This window comes from Arvicanthis niloticus, chromosome 8, assembly GCF_011762505.2.
Source record: "Arvicanthis niloticus isolate mArvNil1 chromosome 8, mArvNil1.pat.X, whole genome shotgun sequence".
In the NCBI taxonomy this organism is placed as follows: Eukaryota; Metazoa; Chordata; class Mammalia; order Rodentia; family Muridae; genus Arvicanthis; species Arvicanthis niloticus.
The window spans coordinates 14,325,579-14,346,088 of NC_047665.1; the positions used below are offsets into that span (position 1 = coordinate 14,325,579).

The 20,510-nt window shown below is 49.2% G+C and overlaps 1 protein-coding gene across 13 annotated transcripts in view; it reads left to right on the forward strand.

Annotated features, from left to right (window-relative positions):
- Window positions 1-20,510, forward strand: part of Wnk2 (WNK lysine deficient protein kinase 2) — a 104,201-nt gene that overhangs the window by 6,812 nt on the left and 76,879 nt on the right. Inside the window, exon 1 of one of the 13 annotated variants that reach the window (XM_076939066.1) lies at window positions 12,213-12,599. The exons of the other annotated variants lie outside the window; for them this stretch is intronic. The gene's annotated coding sequence lies outside the window, so the exon portion shown is untranslated. Of the gene's footprint in view, window positions 1-12,212; window positions 12,600-20,510 lie in introns of those variants that run through there. 13 annotated transcript variants of the gene reach the window in all.

Consider the following 20,510-nt stretch of genomic DNA (forward strand, 5'->3'; position numbering starts at 1 on the left):
AGGGAGCCAGCTAGGAGAGCAGGGTGGGTAGGAGGCTCAACTCTGGAGGACTCAATTGTGTTAAGAGACAGTAGGATTTGAGGGTGGAGAAGGTGGATGTGGGCAGGGACTGGGACCAGCAGGACACAGGACAGAGTTTTGCTGTCAGGACCTGCCTTTGGGAGCTTCAGGTGTAGAGGCAGCCATGCAGTATGAGATGGGTGGGGCTGGGGGTGTGTATCTGAATTCCAGTGGAGGTCAGGCCAGAAGAGGGGTTCCTGGAGCCCCAGTTTTGCCCGGTGGGTCAGGTGTGAGTTCCGTCCACTGAGTCATACAGGTGGGGGCAAGTGTTTCCTCGCTTCAGGTGCTAAGTGACAATAAGGAAGTAGTACGGCCTCTGTTGTCAGTCTCAGGCGCCTTCATTTTGCTAGCTGGCTATCCAAGGCAAGTTCACAGTCTGGGCAGGGCTGGCCTGCAGTGCTGGGTTGTTGGGCTTGTTCAGAGCTTGGCTCCTTTTCTTCCAGAAAGCTCAGTTTTACTTGCTGCTCTTTTGTGCCCTGTGGATGTCTCTTAGGGATTGTGGCTTAGACCTGGCTTTGGGCCGAGGCTGTAATGTGTTCAGTGTGAGTGCTTGGGGCCCAGGTTACTGCAGTAATAGAAGAGAACTTGACCTGGTCCAGTGGAGGTTTAGGCTGTGTGTCTGGTCTCCTTTGTGGTCTACTCCGGGCCAGTGGCTGTGTGTGGTGAAACCTTTGTGTCTTTGCAGAGCTGATATGGATACTAGGGCCTCGGCAAGTGCTCCACTGAGTAGTGGTAGGGAGGAGGTTTGGGGACATATAGTCAGGTAAGGTATGACACCGAAGATTCTGGCCCTATACACATAGATACTGTGTGTGTGTGTTCTGATTGGTGGATACCTTAGTGTTTTTTATCTTGGGATGGGGCATGGTGCTGTCCAGCTCTCAGAATCACATCCCTCCCTCAGAGCACATGGATGGACCTGCAGTGGTCCTCTTCCTGCCTGCACTTGCTGTGGAGAGCATGTTGATCCTCGCAGGGCTGAGCCCTACTTCCCACCTGGTGAGGAGCAGCAGAGCCCGGGGCTCTGGGTTGCACCAGCCTCGTCATCCAAGTTGCAGATAAGGGTCAGGGTGTGAAGCACTGCAGCTGGAGTTTCAAAAGGCAAGTCAGGACCTGGATTTAGCCGCTGATACCCCAGGGTGAAGACTTCTGCCTAGCAGGCGGGGTGGCAGGGTTTGGTGGGTGGAGGGTAGTTGCAAATTCACCTCCTTCCCAGTGTTTTGAAGTCTAGTTTTGTTCCTGGTTCCCAGAATATTGGATTACTGCTTTCAAGCCAGCTTTCATTAAATATATATTAGGATTATGGAAAGAATAAGAGAGAACTGATGGTGATAGTGTGGGTTTGGCAGAAGGGGAGACAGATGCAAAGAATAGGAGAGCCCAGAAGACCCACACAAAGAAAGGTGTGGCTCTAATAAAGGAGCCATCAGTGGAGTAGTGTGAGGCCTTTCAACAAATGGTGCTGGGACTGGTGACCTTCCAATCCAGGGATACAGCTCACCGCAGTGCTTGCCGAGTGAGCTAGGTGCCTGGATCCATCTCAGCTCCACAAAAAGACACATCACACAAGGTAAAGAATGATCACACACACTTCAGACCAACAGCAAAGCACACAGGACCCAGAGTGCATGCCCTTCTGATGAATCAGCCTGGAAAGGATCACATCTAAGTTAGAGGTTAGGTGAAAACCAAGGCGACCTTGGTCTTGGCAATAACTTTTTAGATGCACCACCTAAAGCACAGCCCTTGCCAGGTAACTGATAAGCTGAGTGTCATTAAAACTAAAATCTTGTCTGTGAAAGACACGGTCAAGAGGATGACGAGACCAGTCACAGACCAGAAGAAAATATTGACAAATAACCTCTGATAAAGAAATCCAAAACACACAGAGAAATTTTCAGAACTCAGCAGTAAGAAAACAACCAGATTAAAAAAATAATCTTAACAAAGTAGGTTAAAGGTCTAAATCAACACCTTGTCTGTCAGGATGTTCATGTGGATGGTAAGCATGAAAAGATGCATTACATATTGCCAGGGAGATGCAAACTGAAGCCCCAGTGAGAACACACTGAACACCTACTAGAATGGCCAAAGCCAGAGCAGCTGACAGTACCACATGCTAATGAGGACATGGAGCAACTGGAGTTGCTCATCCACAATGGGGGATGGCGAGTGGTGGTCCAGCAACCACTGGAAGTTACACACCCATGTTAAAGACCTGTGCCTGAATGTTGATTACCAGCCTCGTTTGTATTCAAACACAGAGGCACCAAAGCTACCCTTCAGCAGACGAGTGGATTCTGCAGCGTGTCCAGAAAATGGAGTGTTCCTCAGCACTAAAAAGAACAGAGCTGTCAAGCTGTGAAGGACAGGGAAGGATCTTAGATGCATTGAGTAACAGAGAAACTGACCTATGACGAATATGCCACTCCAGGGCAGATAGGCTAAATGAATCGACAGCTGTGTGCTTTAAAGGGCAAAACCAGGGCTAGCAGCATGGCTCAGCAAGTTGAGGCATCCAAACACAGAAGACTGACTCCTGAAAGGTCTGACCTCTGACCTCTTTATGTGTATCTCCTCTTAGTAAATAAATATAATTTAAAAAATAAAAGTTCAACAACAACAACAACAAAAAGGCGCAGTCATGGAGGTAAAATAAAGCAGGAATGAGTTGCAGCAGACAACATGGTGAGACCATTCTCTGTGAATGACAGTCATGGATGCAGGTGGCTCTCACTCATCTGAGGGCACAGGTATATGGCCAAGGGAACTGTCAGCCTTGACTGTTGTCTCCAGGGAATCATATGTCTATCTTGCCTCATTGCTTGTAAGTGTGCCACAGCTGTGGAAAATTTCCAGCACAGGGGAACTCCATCCTTCCAAAACCCTGAACTTCTCCACGAAACGGAGACTATGAAGAAGCCTCACTTCATCCAAAAGTTCCCAGAAATAAAAAGCCACCTACTACTCATAAGCTGCCTGACTGTGTGTTTTACCCTCTAGTGACTTGCACACACACAAGGTGTGGCAGCTGTCGAGTCTCTCCTAATTTGTGGTTTCAAGGGGGTTGTGCTATACTGTGGTCCTACCTGGCTCAGGGGTGCTCTCCTGGTCCTGGGGAGATGTTTCCAGAGAGGGTAGCTCAGCTCTGCTCTGGAGAGGTAGGGAAGGGCAGACTGGTCCTGGGACCAGCAGGGCATCCTTGAATCAGAGGGTCTCTCAAGCAGCTGTGGCCCTCATCCTGGTGTTTAAGGGCCAGCTATGTCATAGAGGCTCTGGACATCAATGATGTGGCCAGGAGCACTGTCCCCACCTGAGGGTGAAGGGAGTCAGTGTGAGGCTCAGCATCTAGAGTCCTGGAGGTTTTGCTCAGCACGGCTCCCAGGCTTTTCTCAGTGGGAAGCTCCTGGCCAGGCCTCAGTTCCACAGGACCTGGATATATCAGCTAGGATGAACATGGTCACAGGGCATGAAGGAAAGAGAAGGACTTGGGTTTGATGAGAACGTCCTTGGGTGCTAAGACACAGGTATGAGCCCATCAGTCATGAAAACTCTTTTCAGATATTAGAAAGGCTCATCTGGAAGGATCCCATGAAAGGTCAGTTGGCAGAGCAGTGTAGGATAGCATGGCCCATGGTATCTCTGTTGCTCGAATGCCTTGTGTGTGTTCAAAGTGTGGATACAGAAAGAGGCCTGGGAAGTGCTGGGTCAGCCAAGCATTACTATTGCAGAACTTCTCAGGGTCTCTAAAATGCCCACTGTGTTGTAAAGTGCTGGGGTGTGTGGGAGACTGTGGCCTTCTCCACCTCTCCATTCTCTGTAGGGCATCTCATGGCCAGGGTGCGGAGGGACACACTGGCGGAAAGTGGCTGGTGTTGGAGGTGTTCTCATGATATTTCCATGAATCTCTGCAAGTGTGCGTTGTCCTGCTTAAGTGCTGTTGACAGCACGTGAAGCTAGCTGTGGAGAGCTAGTCTTGGCCCTGTGAGCCCTGCCTGTCTCGGGCCAGATGTCTAGGGAGGACCACCTGGGAGGACCACCTCCCTTCACTGTCCTTTGCCTTTCTCTTGGTGTGTATGCTTGTAAATGAGTTGGGAAGACTTTGAGTGGTGAGCCATGCCAATCTCAGGTCATGGCCAGAAGCTGAAATCTAGAGATAGCCAACCAAGAGCCCCAGAGGCAACTCACCAAAACCAGCTCTCCAGTAACAAGTAGGGGCATAAGATGTTTTTTCTTTCTCTTTAGCTCTCCTCCTCCATATTGACATTTGACCCTATTCTTGTTTGTTGTCTCATAGCTGCAAAAGGGCTGCCACAGCTCCAGGCAGCATAAGCACACTTGAAGGCAGGGAGCAAATGCATAGTTGAGTAGATAGGAGTCTAGCAGCCTTTAAAGGCCCATTTCTCCAGGGGCTAATCTCTATTTTAATTCTTGTTTTGTTTGTTGTTGTTTTGTTTTTTTTTTCAAGACATGGTCTCACTATGTAGTTCTGAGTGTCCTAGAACGCACTCTGTAGACCAGGGTGGCCTGGAACTCAGAGATTCATCTACCTCTGCCTCCCAAGTGCTGGGACTAAAGCTGTGTGCCACCGAGCTTGTATTTCAGTTCTTAAAGGAAAATATTTATAGGTATCTTCTTTGATCTTTCTGGCAGCAAGGTGATCTGTGGCCTTCATTGATGCAGGGGTCTCTGGGAAAGGCTTGATTTGCATACCTGGAGCTAAGGACCCTGGATGTCCAGGGTGGGATAGCAGACAGTGGAGTAATTTCTTTCTCTAGGGGAGTGTTGGTGCTGTGTGCAAAGGAGCCCTCATCTGCCTGGGTGAGTCCCACCCGCCAGCTAGCCTGCCCATTCTTATTCACACCTGGCCACTGTGGGCATCTGCAGACCCTGAGGCTGCCTGCTCTCTCCTCCCGAATGTCCTGCCCCTTGCTCTTTACCCACCATCTGGGCCCCATTACAGTGTTTTTCTCCTCCCAGCCTTCCGGTTTCCATTTCCCTCAAACTTTGAATTTTTGAAAATCCCTAGCTACTGGCAGAATGGAGCTAGGAGCTGGGCGCTCAGCCGTCTCTCATCACTGCATTTGTGTGCGTTTTATCTGACCCACTTTGGATTCCTCCCTGAATACTTCAGCAAGCATCTCCTGACAGGAATAGGGACAGGTCCCCACAGAGCATCTGCAGGGTCATGCCCAGGGCCCAGGTGGGTAGATCCTGTTAGATGTGTCTGGTGTGTGGCTTCGTGATTCCCACGATTGTTCTTTCTGGGTTCCCTATTTGCACCTGGGGTCTAGTCAGTGAAGAAACTGGTATGGCATTTGCTTGTCACATCTATTTTAATATACAACAGCATTTCTCTGCCTGTTGGTCGTGACCCCTCTGCGAGGGTCAAACAACCCTTTCACAGGGTCACTTAAGACCATGGTAAAACACAGATAATTAGTGTTACAGTTCATAACAGTAGCAAGATTATAGTTACGATGTAGCAACAAAAATGAATTTACGGTTGGGGAGCACCACAGCATGAACTGTATTAAAGGGTCACAGAATTAGGAAAGTGAAGAACCACCCATCTAGAACAACCCTTACTACTTTATTACACTGCTTAGCCTTTTGGTGTTGTCTTCCAAGGCTCTGCCGGTGATATGTATAGAACCTCTGCTGCTTCTGCCTGGTGCTTCTGCCCAGTGGAGTTGGATTGTGTGTCTCTGGAGCGGCTGCCACGGGGGTTGAGGTGGGGGAGGGCTGCACGTGCAGGTCACAGGGCTGGCCAAGCTGCTGTCCCTGCGGAGACACGAGTACTTCTAGCCCAGAAATAGCCTCACGGACACCCATGGACACCCTGTACTCTAGAGTCTGAACAGCTCCCAGTAGGGACTGCGTCCATTTCTCCTTCTGAGGAAGAAGCAGAGGGATATCAGGATGGTCGTTCAGCCTTACTTCAGCATTTGTCTGAGTCCAGGATTGCCATGAAGCCTGATGGTACTGAGCAGTATGCTGTGGCTGGTCCAGGGCCACTCTGTTCTAAGAGGACTTGGTGCTGCCAGGGACCCCTTAGCTTCCCTTCACTCTGAGCTCCTTTAGGAGGCCTGGATAAGAGACCCACCTATCCCTGTCCACTGACTACTGGATGAACTCCTGTGACTTCCCGAGACCCACAGGATGCCTGGCTGGCCTGAATCGGGGCAGAATATGTCTGAGCTGGTCCTCTTCTGCTATCCATGCACCTGCTTTGTTGGGGTGACACCCTAACAGAGGAGTGACTATCAATCAAGAGTATCAGTCTCTAGGGGCAGGGTAACAACCTCCTTCTAGGGCCTACAACCTCCTTCCTTGTTGAGTGTGAGCATGTCTGATGTCATCTTGGGAAGTCTTTCAATGTCATACTGCATCTTCACTGACAGAGAGGTCTCACTGTCAACTGCCCACCTCTACCCACCCTAGGCTCACCTTCCACCTGAGATTGGTTGAACAGTGTGGGCACAGGTCCATTACATTGTAAATTGTGCCTGGGCTAGCCCTACCTGTTGTCCCCTTGCTGGAGGCCAGGCAGGGGTGGGCAGAGACTCTGTTTAGTCTCCACCTCTGTCAGTCTAATTGACCCAAACTTCTGTACCCTTCCAGGCTGGGCTTGGGCCTATAGTCTTTGTCAGATCCTGAGACACTAGGATCTTTCTTCATACTCTAGGGTGTGGTCTCAGCCTGGCTGCTCCTCCCAGGTGGCTCAGGTGTAGAGTTTGGGGTGGAGTACCTCCTAGCTGTTCTCCTGCCTTCAAGGTCTCAATGCTTCGCCTCTTCTCTTGCCTGAGCCTGACTGATTGACCTCCTACCCACTTTGGGCATCAGGGTTTGTACTTCTATAAGTCAGGGGGTATTATGGGATGACATTCCACTTTCACACCAGGAGAGCATCCTACCAGGCCTGTGAGCAGCAAGCTTCCAACATGGCTTCAAACAGGCTTGGGTGTTTCTTCTCCTTAGTAGTTAGTTTCACCAGAGGAGAGAACTTAACCCTTTTGGAGGAAGTGTGGAAAACACAAGGCTGTGGAGGGGAGTGAGAAGGGGCAGCGACATGTGTCACTGTCCCCTACCCTCATTCTTGAGGCAGGGAGTTTCCGAAGCCCTGTGATCCCCAAGCCTTTGGCACAATGTCAGAGGCTGGCCAAGTGCCACAGCAGATAGGTCATTGCTGAGTGAGGTTGCTTCGGCTGCCGAGAGACTGTTGGCTTAAGAAAGCGCGTGCTGAGAACTTTTGTCTGCTGAGCCCATGTGGGCACCTTTGTTTCCAGAGAGCCAAGGTCTACTCATTCCGTGCTTGGAGGTGGGGAGAAAGTCCCTTTTTGCTTGCTGGCCTGCTGTACTGGCCCAGTGGATGTGTCAGGTGCTGTGTGTGTGTGGGCCTTAGCACCAGGAGTGGAGGTGATACTGCATTTATAGGTAACCTCACGTGGGTGAAATTGGGAGGTATTCACTGTAACACCACCAGAGGTTTGAAGTTTGTTCTGGGGTTTCTATACCGTTTGCCTGTCTTTGGTGGAGTTGGGAACAGGTGTGGTAGTGGCCCATAGCCTGTTCCTTCTGGGTTACTAGCTTTTGTAAGTTCAAGATAAAATTGAATGATAGGTGCTGGGGCTTTAACTCAGGTGGTAGAGTATTGGTCAGCGCACAAGGAGTCCTGGGCTCAGTCCCTAGCGTGGACTAAACCAGGTGTGGTGTTGTATACACCTGTAATCCTAGCACTCAAGAAGTGGAAACAGGTGGATCAGCAGTTCAATGTCATTCCTGGCTGCATGGTGCGAATGGGGCCAACCTAGGGTACATAAGACCCTGTGGGCACTCCTGCCCTCCAAGTGGTGTCTTAGGATGGTCTTCCTTAGAAGAGAAGGGTCATCTGCACTAGACTGGGGAGCAAGCACTGCAGGAAGCTTTGGGGGAGGTGCTCCCTTTGAGTGCTCTCTGCAGACTGGCTCATGCCCTCCCCCCCCCTTTGTGTAGCAGAACTCATGGGAGCCGGGCCAGAGTACCTGCCCAGCTGGCTGATAGCCCTGGGTACCTTCTCCTGATGATTTGGACCTAAGCCCCAGGTGAGATATGGCGGAGGCCCTGAGACAGCATCCTGCTGGAGTCTCCCCCTTTTCCTCCCTGTGGCTGCCCGCACCTCTGTGTCTGTTGCCCCTCTTCCCCAGCTCTGTCTCCTCTTGCCCCAGGAAGAGCCTGTGAGGTTCACTTCTGGCCTGTCTGAAATGGCCTGTCAGCCTCTGTAAATATTTGATGACCGCAGTGATAGAAAGACAAAGACCTACTCTGTTCCCTGCTGGGGAGTGAGATGGTAACATTGGAACGTTCCAGCCTCTCTGGCTGCTTCCCTGATGGCTTATGGATGGTTTTCAGGCAGGTTCTTTGTGTCTATTCACCCCAGGCCAGAGTAGAGCCCCTCTGTCTGCCAGGGTGAACAGTAGCAGCTGCCAGCTTCCCACCTGGAGTGCTTACTGGGTGGTGAGGGGCTGAGCCTGGTTTAGGGTCTTCCTAGCTGTGGCTACTGGACCAGGTTTAGGGAAAGAAGTGGTGTTCCAAGTATAGCACAGGCTCTTGGCAATACCCAGGGGCCCGTGTGCCTTGCTCTATGTCTTGTTTTGGCCTCCTGGATGGCTGTGTGTATGGACAACCCTGCTGGGTCACATGTGTCCACTTGCGTGTGTATATCCTCTGCTTAGCTTGCTTGGGAACAGTCCTGCCCTGGGGGTGCTTCTGTAGGAATGAGGAGCTCTTTGAGGAAGCTTTATGGAGAGGCCACCTGTCCCATGGGCTCCAGGAATACTGTGTGTTGGGGAGGAGCAGGAACTACTTGGGGGCCCTGGGGCTCTGGCAGGAGGGTGAACATTTGCACGGCTGACGGCCTTTAGACAAAGGCCTATGAGTGTTTTCTCTCATCTGCGGGTGGGGCTGTGGCAGGCTTCCTGGTGGAGGCTGAATCACAAGGGTCAAAGCTATGGTTGCAAATGGTCACTGAGGGCAGCATGTCCTCCCGGCTAAGCAGGACAGTTTTCTGGGGTTTGGGGAACATCAAGGAACATGCGTGCTGTTCTTGACAGACACTCACAGTTGAAGGGGGTCCTGCAGTTCTGCAGTCTGAGTGGCGTTGGGGCTCATGGTGGGGACAGCTCTCTGCTGGTTTGCCTTTGTGAGGTTCCTGTGGAGATTGTGCCCTTGTCACCAAGGACCATGTCTGATGGCATTTGTCAGATGTGCAAACTGGTGTTCAAATGGCAACTGTCAGGACCATGTCCTGCTGCACAGTACAAGTGTGGAGGCTGAGGCTTGAGTCTCTCCAGCCTGGTCATGGAGCAGCAGTATCCCTGATGGACAGCCTGGTACAGGGCTTCCATCTGACTCAGATGGGAAGCCTAGAGCCTTTGCTAACTCAGCTCCCTGAGGACTCTGGGCGCTGCATAAATGCATGAGAAGTCCTGTTTGCCCAGCTCTGGGGGCCTGGCACAGGGAACCTGCAAGAGCAAGGCAACCTCACAGAAAGCAGGCACCTTCCCTGAGCCTCAGGCCTGAGTATAGCAGAGAAGACGACGATGGCTTGTGGTGTGTGCTCTATGACATGGTCGGGGGGGGGGGGGTTCTGTCTCCTGTCCTCACATGGCAGCACATCAGGGCCCAGAGAGTGCCACCAGGAGGGCACCATATGTGTCAGGTACGTCTGGCCAGTGTAGCAGGGCTGCAGGGCTAAGGATATGGTGAGCTTAGCCTGCCTTCTCCAGCTCTCCCAGAGCTGCAGAGCTGTGTCCTGCCTTAGGCTAAGGTCAACTCAGGGCAGGTTAGGCCAGGCTTGGTAGGTGAGGGAACAGCTAACAGGTCATTCTCCTCATCCCCAGATCCTGTCTCCCTCCTGCCACTTGGCCATCAGATTCAGAATTGGGTCAATTCCCCATGGCTGTATTAGTGGATCATTGTCTAGGGGATAGACAGGAGCTGTGCCTATGGTGGCTCTGTGGGACCACCCTTCCAGGGATAGGGCTGTCTCAGTATGTTGTACAGTCTGTGCCCTTGGTCTTACCAGGGTGGGGGAGGGGCAGCTGTGATGAAAATGAGGTGGACTGAACTCCATGTCAGAAGACCAGATGACTGCAATGGACTAAGGCTGTCAGTTGGGCTCTGCCTAGAACCCTTGTCACTTCGAGAGACCACTTGAGGGCTAGCCTCCTCTATCCCTCATTCTCCAGCTCCCATTCCATATAGTGTCTTCTCTGGCCCCTTCAGCTATGGAATCCAGGCCTCTCCCACCCCTGTTAACCCTCCTGGCTGTCCCTTTATTTCCCTAACTGCTCTGGCCAGCCCTTCTCTGTCCCTCTGTAGTCTCCTCTCTGTTCCTCTGGCCCTCCCTGCGGCCTGTCTGGAGCCTGGTCTCCATAGCAACAGTTGCTGCTGTGGAAGCTGGCGCCCGCTGTGTCTCATCCCGTGGGGAGGTATTTTTGGCACTGCTGAGGGATTTTATTTAATCTTTGGTGTTGACTTTTACTCTTAGTGGCACAGAGCTGGGTAGTGTTGGAGAAGCCTTGATTTGGGGGCGCCTGGTCCTGGGGCCCTATGCCGGCACTTGTGAAGGCCTGGCTCCAAGGTTGATATGGAAATATTTTAGAGAGCAGGTCTTAGGCCCCAGATATGCCAGAGGACCTGGGAAACACTAGAAATGGGTGCATATTGTTGAAAATGGATACCGAGTGGTTTTGATCCCTGGAGCAGCAGCAACCTTGGCTGAGTGGTATTGGGGCTTATGGTGGGGACAGCTCATAGTAGGACCCACGATAAGAACACAGTACTGTGAAGAATGACAGACATTCTTCATGGAAGGCTGGTTTCAGAGCTGCTCTGATGCCTCTCTCTGCTCTTTTGCAGGCCCCTGTGGTAGGCATGATCTATGTGGTACTGGTGTTTGTCCCCTACCAAGAGGTCATTTTTGCAACTCAGGGCTGCTCCTTTGAGATCCTGGTATTGGAGAGAGTTTTGACAGATAAACCAAGAAGAGAATGCATGTCATGTGATATCTTTGAGCCACCAGCAAGTGACTGAGTGTGTGTGGACCAAGGGACCTGGAGATCTAGGGCAAGGTGACACCAGCTTAGTGTTCCTCTTCTCATCTGAGATGCTAGTGATATGGGCTGCCCAGCTCTGACTCTTGGTGTGTCATGAGATTGACAGTCTTGTGGCTGATAGGGATAGGTGGGGCATGTCCTACAAGGTTCTAAGTGGGTGCATGGCTGCCCACCCTGGGAAGCTGGCCCTGATTGTAGTCCACTGTGCTGCTATGCCCTGTGGGTGAGCCTCTGGTTGGAAGATGGACAAAAGGGACTGTGCCTCCTGGAGAGATAGGGAGAGTCCCTACTAGGGCCCCACTTTGCCTCCTTCTTCCTCTTCTCCCTGGGAGATGTGTATGGCAGCAGCTGTTGCAGAAGCCTGGGAGGAAAGAACTGTGCATCCTAGGGTAGGAATGGGGGCTGTCATGAGCTGTGCTGTGGAGGTTAGACCGAGGAAAGATGAGGTACCTCTAAGGCCTCTCTCCCTCCCCCCACCCCTCTCTCCTGCTGGAATGGAGTCCACAGAGTTCATTATAGTGTCATCTTTGCCAGACCCTCCCTAGACCTGAGAGATTCTCCATAATGTGGATTGTCCAAATCAGGAAGCCTAGCCACATGGGGAGCTAAGGGCCTGGGCAACAAGTTACTACTACTGAGGGCAGCTTCAAACAGAGCAGAAAATACAAGTACCTCTGATTACAGAGTGGTGGGTTCAGCCTGTCTTTGCTGGCTGTTCCTCCGTAGGGAAGGGGATCCCCAGCTAAGTATTCTCAAGGGGCATCTCTCCTGCCATTTCCCAAACCATTCAGTATGAAGCAGGTGCTCAGCCTATGTTCATGGCAGATGAACCAGCCCCTCCTTTTCAGCTCCTCCAGGAGTATCCTGACAGGTGGCGCAAACTTAGGGAGAGGCAGGCAGTCACGCTTCACAGAAATGGCAATTCTCTCTCCAGTGAGTATATTGGTGCAAACCCGAAGCCATTTATAGAGCAGATGCCAAAGGGAGCACTTCAGGAATTAAACTCCATGGTAACCTTGCCGTGGAAATGAAAATAGTCTCGCTGTAAACAGTCCTCTGCTGCCTGGGTCATGGCCTGGGTCCGCTGGAAGATGCTTGTTCTCCATGCTCACCAGCAGCTGTCTTAGATTTCACCAAGCTCTGCAGATGGTGTTTAACTGAGAATACAGGAGAGAGGAGCCTCATGCGTTCAGGGAAGCTCGGCTATGGCTTTGGTTTTGTGTGTGACGCCCGCATTGCACCTTTGTGCTTGCTCCCTGCCTCCCTGTCCAGGGGCATTGTGAGGGTCCCACGACCCTCTTTCAGTTCTCTGCTGGGTCCTTCTGGATGCCCGGTTCCTTCTGTTACTTATAAGTAACACTTCAGGGACAATTCCCGGGCAAGACAGAACAGCATGGTGCCTGACAGTTTCCCTGATGAGCCTGGAGCTGACAGTCCCAGGTGAGTGTATGGTTGATGGTGTCTTAAGTCTTTGTCCCAGCATCCACTGCTAGGATGGACAGTTTTCTCCTGCAAGTGGCATTTTTGTGCGAACATGACCTGATGCTTTATAATTTTCTGAGAAATACTTTTGAAGAAACAGTTGAAGAAATACGTTGTTCTCATTGTCAGAAGTGAGAACTTCTGCTCATGTGTCTGGTTCCTCTCCCTGTGTTGTGTTCTCTCTGTGTTCTCATTCACATGTTTGGTGAGCTTCTCCCCACTGGAGTCTTCAATGGTTGTGATTCTAGAGGAGCCTGGTGCCAGGTTACAACAGCCTGAGCTTACCAGCCTCATCTACCCAAGGCTGCTGCAGCCTGACCAAGAAATACAGTCCCTTGGAAATAGCTTTTTTTTTCTTTCCACTGGTCTCCAGAGAAAAGCTTCTAGAGAGCTGACAGGTATGTGTAAATGTTTTTTCTGGGGAGAGTGGCATGAGGCCAGGTCTGTCCCAGGAGGGGTAGGGCTGGGCAGCTGTAGGACATGCATTTGTTTTGAAGTTGTGTTTACTCCACAGTGGAGGCTGAACCTGGGCCTGGGTCAGAACATGCTGGTTCTTATGCCCATTGCTCACAGGATGATGACCCAACTGAACCCTACTGTCCTTTGCTGCCAGTGGCCTGGGGAATATGGTGGGTCATGGTGGCCTCAGGACCATCCTTGGCTTCTTTCTCTGGGAGCGGACTCTATGGTCAGCTCCAAGTCTTGGGGACCTCAGTTGAGAGCAGCCTGGGGTCTTCTTGGTCTTGATTTGTTCCTACCAATGAATGGGCTGTGCTTAGATCAAGGGACAACTTACATTGTGGCAGAAGGGGAGCCCTTGTGTTCAACCATGAGGTCTGCAGCTAGCCTGGGCAGTGTGGTGTTCCCTGGACTCCTCAAGTGAAGGTGGAGTGGAGTAAATGCCTATCTTACCAGGTTTTTAAGTTTTTTAAAGTTATATATCTCTTTATTCATTTGTTTTGTGAGCGTGAATGTGCACACGCCGCAGCGTGCACACAGTGGTCAGAGGACAATCTGCAGGAGTTGATGATAGGCCTCGTGGACGGAACTCAAGCCGTCAAGCTTGGCAGCCAGAGACTTTAGCAGCCGAGCCGTTTCCCCAGCTCCTGTCTTTACCAAATCTTACCGAAGACTTGATTTTACCACAGAGGGGGAGCTGTAGTTGTGATTGTGGAGGTGGTGATGTAATCTGATGTGTGGTGTTGTATGTTGTGTGACATGAAAGGTGTTGTGATGTGTCGTAGCGTGGAAGCATGTGACATGTCCTGTTTGATCGAGCTTCTTAAACGGGCAATGGCCTCATGTGGAGTCATGTGGCTGAGTGTGTCACAGACTGGGAAAATCTGGCAACAATAAAAGGTTTCTGAACATGGAGTGACAAAAAATTAATTCAAACTCAAACACGTAAGGCATCCCAGGTGTTTCCGGCAGCCCTCACCTGTGTATCCAGCCGCTTTGCACTGTGCATGCTGTCATGTTGGGAAACAGCCATGCCTGAGGTTCCTGGGTTCAGAACTGTGGTCATAAGCTACAGTGCCTTTCCTATGGTACTAAGTCTTTTACTCTCATAAGGGCATAATGTCCTCAGGCTACAGGAGATCCTGCCACACGGGAAAATAAAACAAGCAAAGAAAAAAAAACTGTTTGAATTACTGACATGAGTTTCACAAATACTGCTCAATGAATTTTGGCTTCAGAATGGGATAGAATTTCCAATACTTTCTGGCGGTCTTGAAACACACTCTCAGCCGCGTTGCGCTATGGATTTGTGTGAACTGGCATTCTCAGCACTGATTAATTAATTAATATCCTAAATGCTGCTCTGCCTCCCAGTACCCCCTCGGAGATTCCCTCCTCCTATCTCCCCTCCCCTTCTCCTCTGAGATTTTGGGCCCTCCTGGGTGTCCCCCCACCCTGATGCATCAAGTCTCTGCCAGATTAGTTGCATCCTCTCCTACTGAGGCAAACAAGGCAGCCATGATACTGAGCTGCACATCTGCTACACATGTGCCGGGGGCCTCGTTCCAGCCCATGTATGTTCTTTGAAACATGAAAGGAGTCTTTCTCAGTCACTTTCCACCTTATTTCTTGAAACAAGGCCACTGGCTGAGCCTTGAACTAACTGATTGGGCTAGGCTGGCCACTGAGCTCTGAGGGTCTGCTTGTCACTGAGCCCCAGCTCTGGTCTAGCAGATGCTCAACCAACTGGACCGTCTCCCTGTCCTCCAAAGAATTGCTTTACAATACAGTGTTTATGATTTATTTTCAGTAAATGTAAATCTTAGATCTATAGATCTATCATACATACACACACCCCTACACACCTACATTCCTAGAGTCACATAACAATTTCTTAGGCAGAAATGGGTTAAGAAGCCCTGGTATATGACATAGGCCATGAGGTATGAGTTGTGTGTGTGATGTGTGTGTAGAATAGAACTTGGGATGCAGGATGGTAGCAAGCCATAGAGGCTCCAGAAGGTACAGCTGCCTAGTGTTCTAGAACTTCCATTTGCAGATTTGAGGAAATTTCAAGGAGAAGGAGGTGCTGGGGTCTAGGTGCTGAGTCTTAAATCTACCTCAGTTCTGTGTTTGCCTGAGGTTAGAGAGGGGGCTAGGCTCCATGCATCTCCTAGTCCTCGCCCACTTGCTTTCTTATTCTCTCAGTCACCCACTCATTCACTAGTCAGTTACTCATTCATTTACTATGTATTCATTGCCTACAGTCACTTATTCCTCTACCCATTCATTCATTCATTCACCTGCTCATGCATCTGTTCATTCACTCATTTTGTTTCTCATATTTTCTGTCCATCATTATTCAGTTAATCTGTTCATTCAGTCATGCCTTCCTCATTTTCCATTCACTTTCTCAGCCACTTCTTTGCCATTCATTCACCCGTTTTTGCCCATTCTTTCTCCCATCATGCCTTGTTCTTCACTGCCTCGTTCACTTAGTGTTTCTTCATTCACTGAGTCAGTTTATCTCATGCTTCAGTTCACATAAATCCAAAGTGCATTGTAGCAGGAATGTGTTTAAAGCCCTTTCAGAAACTATTGGAAACTCTATCCCATTCTGAAGCCAAAATTCATTGAGCAGTTTTTGTGAAACTCATGTTAGTAACTCAAGCAGAATTTTTTTTTTATTTGCTTGTTTTATTTTCCCATGTGGCAGGATCTCCTGTAGCCTGAGGACATTATGTCCTCATGAGAGTAAAAGACTTAGTACCACAGGAAAAGCACTGCAGCTCATGACCACAGTTCTGAACCCAGGGATTTCAGTTGTGAGAGACATCCCCTTTAGGGGATGAAGAAATGGGGAGATCTTGTACTCTTCTTCCTGGACTCATGTAAGCTTCAGTGAAGTCAACAACTAGGCTAGAGAAAGGGTCTCTCCATTCATTCATTCACTCATTCATTCATTCATTCATTCATCTAATCATCGGGTTTAGTGTGACATTCCTGTCTAATACATCTTAGTGATTGAGAATGTGGGCCCACCAGCAGCAGCACCAGATCCCAGAGAGACAGGCCTGTGCTTACAATGTGGTCAGTGTGCCCTTTGTGTATGGCTACTGTTTTGCCCTTTACACCTGCTGATGATGGCCCCTGGCTGTGACATTTCAGTCAGGAACAGCCCTCTGGGCCTCTGAGAATGAGGTGTACACAGGGCTCTGGACTGTCTTGTAGACACACGTGGTATGTTTGCAGGAGCTCAGGTTCTGACTTGACACCTTCTGTTGTTGAGTTTGTCTGAATCTAGTTTCCCAAAGTAGGACCAGCATCAGCTTGCCTGAATGAGCAGGGCTGAACCTTGGGGGCAGAGGTTCTATCAGCAGGTCACTTGTGGGCCCAGGGCATTCATGACTGTCCCATCATGCATGACCTTCAGTAGCTGACTAATGTAAGAGAGAAAAGAGGCACAGGGGAATAGATTTGAGGGCGGAAGAGAGTTCCCCAAACCCAGATCTTTCCAATGTGCAGTCGGTGTGTTTAGCTCCCAGATCTCAGGATGTGTATTGTCCTAGCCGAAGGAAGAACAGCATCTTGCAGAGCCTCAGATACAGTTGGAGGTAGAGCGGAAGGTCCGTCTTCACCCAGGTACTAACCTCCTTCTAGGAAGGGACATTAGTGGAAGACAGCTCTGTATCACATATGCAGTTACTCTGCATCTCGAGAAGGGAATCATGCACTAACTTTCCAGAGACGCTGGAGCAGTCTTGTATTTCTGCTGTGGGCAAGCTCTGGGGAAGGCGAGTGCTAAACTGGGCACTTTAGGACAGCAGGGTAATTGGCATGGTGGCTGTGCGCGGCGGTGCTGATTTCATCTGCCGTGTCTTCTCATTCATTGTGTCTGTGCCATTTGGGGGTCATTATTTCATCACAAGCTTGCACATGCTTGCAGCAGCAGCGATCTTCACAACCACTTCATCTTCACAGGCGTGGCTGCCCTTTAATTAAGTGAGCAGTTCTTGGGGCTCGGGGCTCTGGGCTCTGGGAAGTTTTGAGTTTGCACTTTGTTGTACATCTGTCATTGAGTTTTCTTTTTTCTTTCTTTTTCATTTCCTTCCTTCTCTCCCTCCCTCCTTTCCTCTTTTCCTCCTTCCTTCCTCCTTCCCTCCTTCCTTCCTCCCTCCTTCCCTCCTTTCTTCCTTTGCCTAGTTATACTGCAAATGCAATACCGCACCTCTAAAACTTGGTAGAAATTCATACTTAATGGATACCTCCCAGGCAACACAAGCACTGCATGACTGCTCTTCTCTGCTTTGAGGGATATTGTTAGGTAATTTAACCCCTCATTTATTTTTTTTACATCTTTAATGTGTGCACATACTAGGGTGTACACATGTGTATACATTTGAGTGGAAGCCAGAAGTCAACCTTGGGTCTCATTCCTGCATTCCTCAGGAGCCATCTTGGCGTGTGTGTTGAATGTGCATGTGCATGCAGGCATGTGTGTCATGTGTTGTGCCTACATGCAGAGGCCAGAGGAAGATGTCTGGTATCTCTGTCACTCTCTTTCTTATTCCCTTGAGACAGGGTCTCTCACTCAACCTGGAGCTAGGCTGGCAGCCAGTAGGTAAACCATAGTGATCTTCTGTGTTTGCCCTTCATAGCACTAGATCCAAGCATGTGCACGGACGGCCACAGGTGGCTTTTTTACATAGGTATTGGGGATCCAAACTCAGCCCCATAAGCTTGAGTAGCAAGTACTCTTACCTACTGAGCCATCGCCCCATCCCCATCTCATTCATGACAGACTCTGTCTGTCTGTCTGGCCCAGACCTTGCCATACAGAGTAGGCTGGCTGGCCACAGAACCTGAGGGATCCCCGTCTCCGCCTCCCCACTGTCAACTGTGCTGCTCACCTGGCTTTTAGATTTTGCATGATTCCTGTTCTCTTTGTTCTTTGACAATTTCACGAACATACATAGCACATTCTTACCACCCTCACCCCACCTTCCCTTGTCTCCTTCCTCCAGTCACGCCTTCCTTCTCCCTGCCAGCCCCTTCGAAGATTTACAGCTTGCTTTTTCACCTGGGTTCTTCATGTAGGTTCTGATGATAGAACTCAGGACCTCATACTCACACTCACCAACTAAGCCACCCCTCATCCTGCCGCAGCACACCTGTCTTGTATCACGTGACATTATTGTTCTCTTGAGTAGTCAGTTCTGGTTGCGTATGGCTACTGCGTGTATCCTTTCTTCTGCTTTCTAATCTTTTCTGCGGTCCCAGCTGTGACTGTTAGGTCTCTCCTTTGCATTCCCTTTAGTATCTGTTTGTCAGGAATGTTTGTGTCTAAAAGCGTCTTTATTCTTGATGATATTTTCCCCCTGGTTTTGTAATCGTGGGTTGACAGTTGCCTTCTCTCCAACCCTTTGCAAGACACCGTGCAGACCATTTTCAATGGTTTTCATTGAGGTCAGCTGCCCCTCTTCCAGTGGCTCCTTTGAAGGTTGTAAATACCTTGCCTTCCAACCTATTTGCTATTTAAAGAAAAACATTTAAAATAATGTGCATATATATGTGTTTTGTGTGTGAGAGGACAAGTGGCTGCTAGGAGCAAAAGAGACTCCAGTTCCTTGGAGCTGTGAACCACTTGACCTGGATGCTAGGAACTGAGAGCTTTTTGCAAAAAAAGCAGCAAATAACCCTCTTCCTTGTTATTTTATCTTTTTTGTGTCTGAGCTTTTTATCTTTTTTTAATTTGAAATATGTTGTGCTCAGGTGTAATATTCTTTTTATTTAGTCTGCTTGGGGCGCATACTTTTTTTTTAATCTATGGATTTTTCTTTTTAAAAAAATTGGAGGGCATTGATTTTTACATATTTCTTTGGTTCGATTCTTTATGCTTTCTACTTCCAGAAACCCATTTACAAGTAGGCTGGACATTTCTTACCATCTTCTGTGTTGTTTGTTATTTTCTTTCTGTCTAGATTTCAATCTATGTATTTTCTCTTTTGCCTATGGTTATATGTGGTGTGTGCATATGTGTATGCAGGCTCATGTATGTGGGTGCATGTCTGTGCATACATGTGTGGAGGCCTGAATTAATGTTGGATCAAGCCTTCCTTGATTACTCTCTACCTTTTATAGTGAGTCTGGGTTTCTCATTGAATCCAGAATTCTCTGTTTTAGCTAGTCTGGTGCCTTAGTTAGAGACCATAGCAACTCTCATAAAGGAAAACATTTAATTGGAGCTGACTTACAGCTCAGAGGTTTAGTCCATTATCATCATGGCAGGAAGTATGCAAACATGGTGCTGGAGAGATAGCTGAGTGTTCTACATCTGGATCCACAGGCAGCAGGCAGAGAGAGACTATTCACTGGGCTTGGCTTAAGCATCTGAGACCTCAAAGCCCACCCCTAGTGCCATACTTTCTCCAACAAGGCCATACCTCCTGTTGGTACCACTCCCTATGAGTCTATGGGAGTCATTTTTTTTTCAAACCACCTCATTTGGATAGCCAGCTTGCTCTGGGGGGTGGGGAGGGGTGTTCCCAATTTCTGTTTCTCACACTCTGGGATTACAGGCAGGTCACCATGCCCACCAACTTTTACATGGGTTCTGGGGAATCCAAACTCTGGTCTCCATGCTTGTGGAGCCAGCACTTTACCTGCTGAGCCACTGCCTCAGTCCTGACCTTGTATTTTCTATGGTTTGCCTTCCAGTTTGCAAGATCTACCCTCATCTATATCTACTTAAAACCTATATATTGAGTTCTTCATTTCAGTTTTTAGCTCTAGATTTTTATATTCTTATTCTACAGTCTTAGTTCTGATGAAACGATTCATCTTCTATTTTCTTGGCCACACTAATCCTATATATGAAGGTAAACCATACATATACATAACATATACATACACATGCTCACCATGGTTTATAGCAGTGCCTGGGGAGGCCAGACGAGGAGACTGAACATCTTGGAACTGTAGTTAAAGACGGATGTGAGCCACTCTGTGGGTGCTGGGAATCGAAGTCCAGTTGTCTAGAAGAGCAGCCCGAGTTCATAACTACTGAGCCATCTCTCCAGCCGCTAACCTGGTTCTTTTTAAAGTCCACATCCAATATTCGGGATTGTTGTTACTATTTTTTTCTCCTCATTCTTGTTAGTTGGTCTTGTTCCTCTGTCTGGACATTTGTTATTGACATATTTAAAAGTTGTGGATGAACTAATTACAGCTCTGGATAATCTGTTCCCTATACCCCTCTTATTGAAGGACATGTTTCCCTCTCTTGTATCCCAGGATGGCCTTGTACTTTTTGGTAGCCAAGGATTACTTTGAGCTCTTGGCATCCTTTCTTCTACCTCCAGGATGCTGGGATTGCTAGCCTGACGCTCCAGGCCTGGCTGATGTTATCTT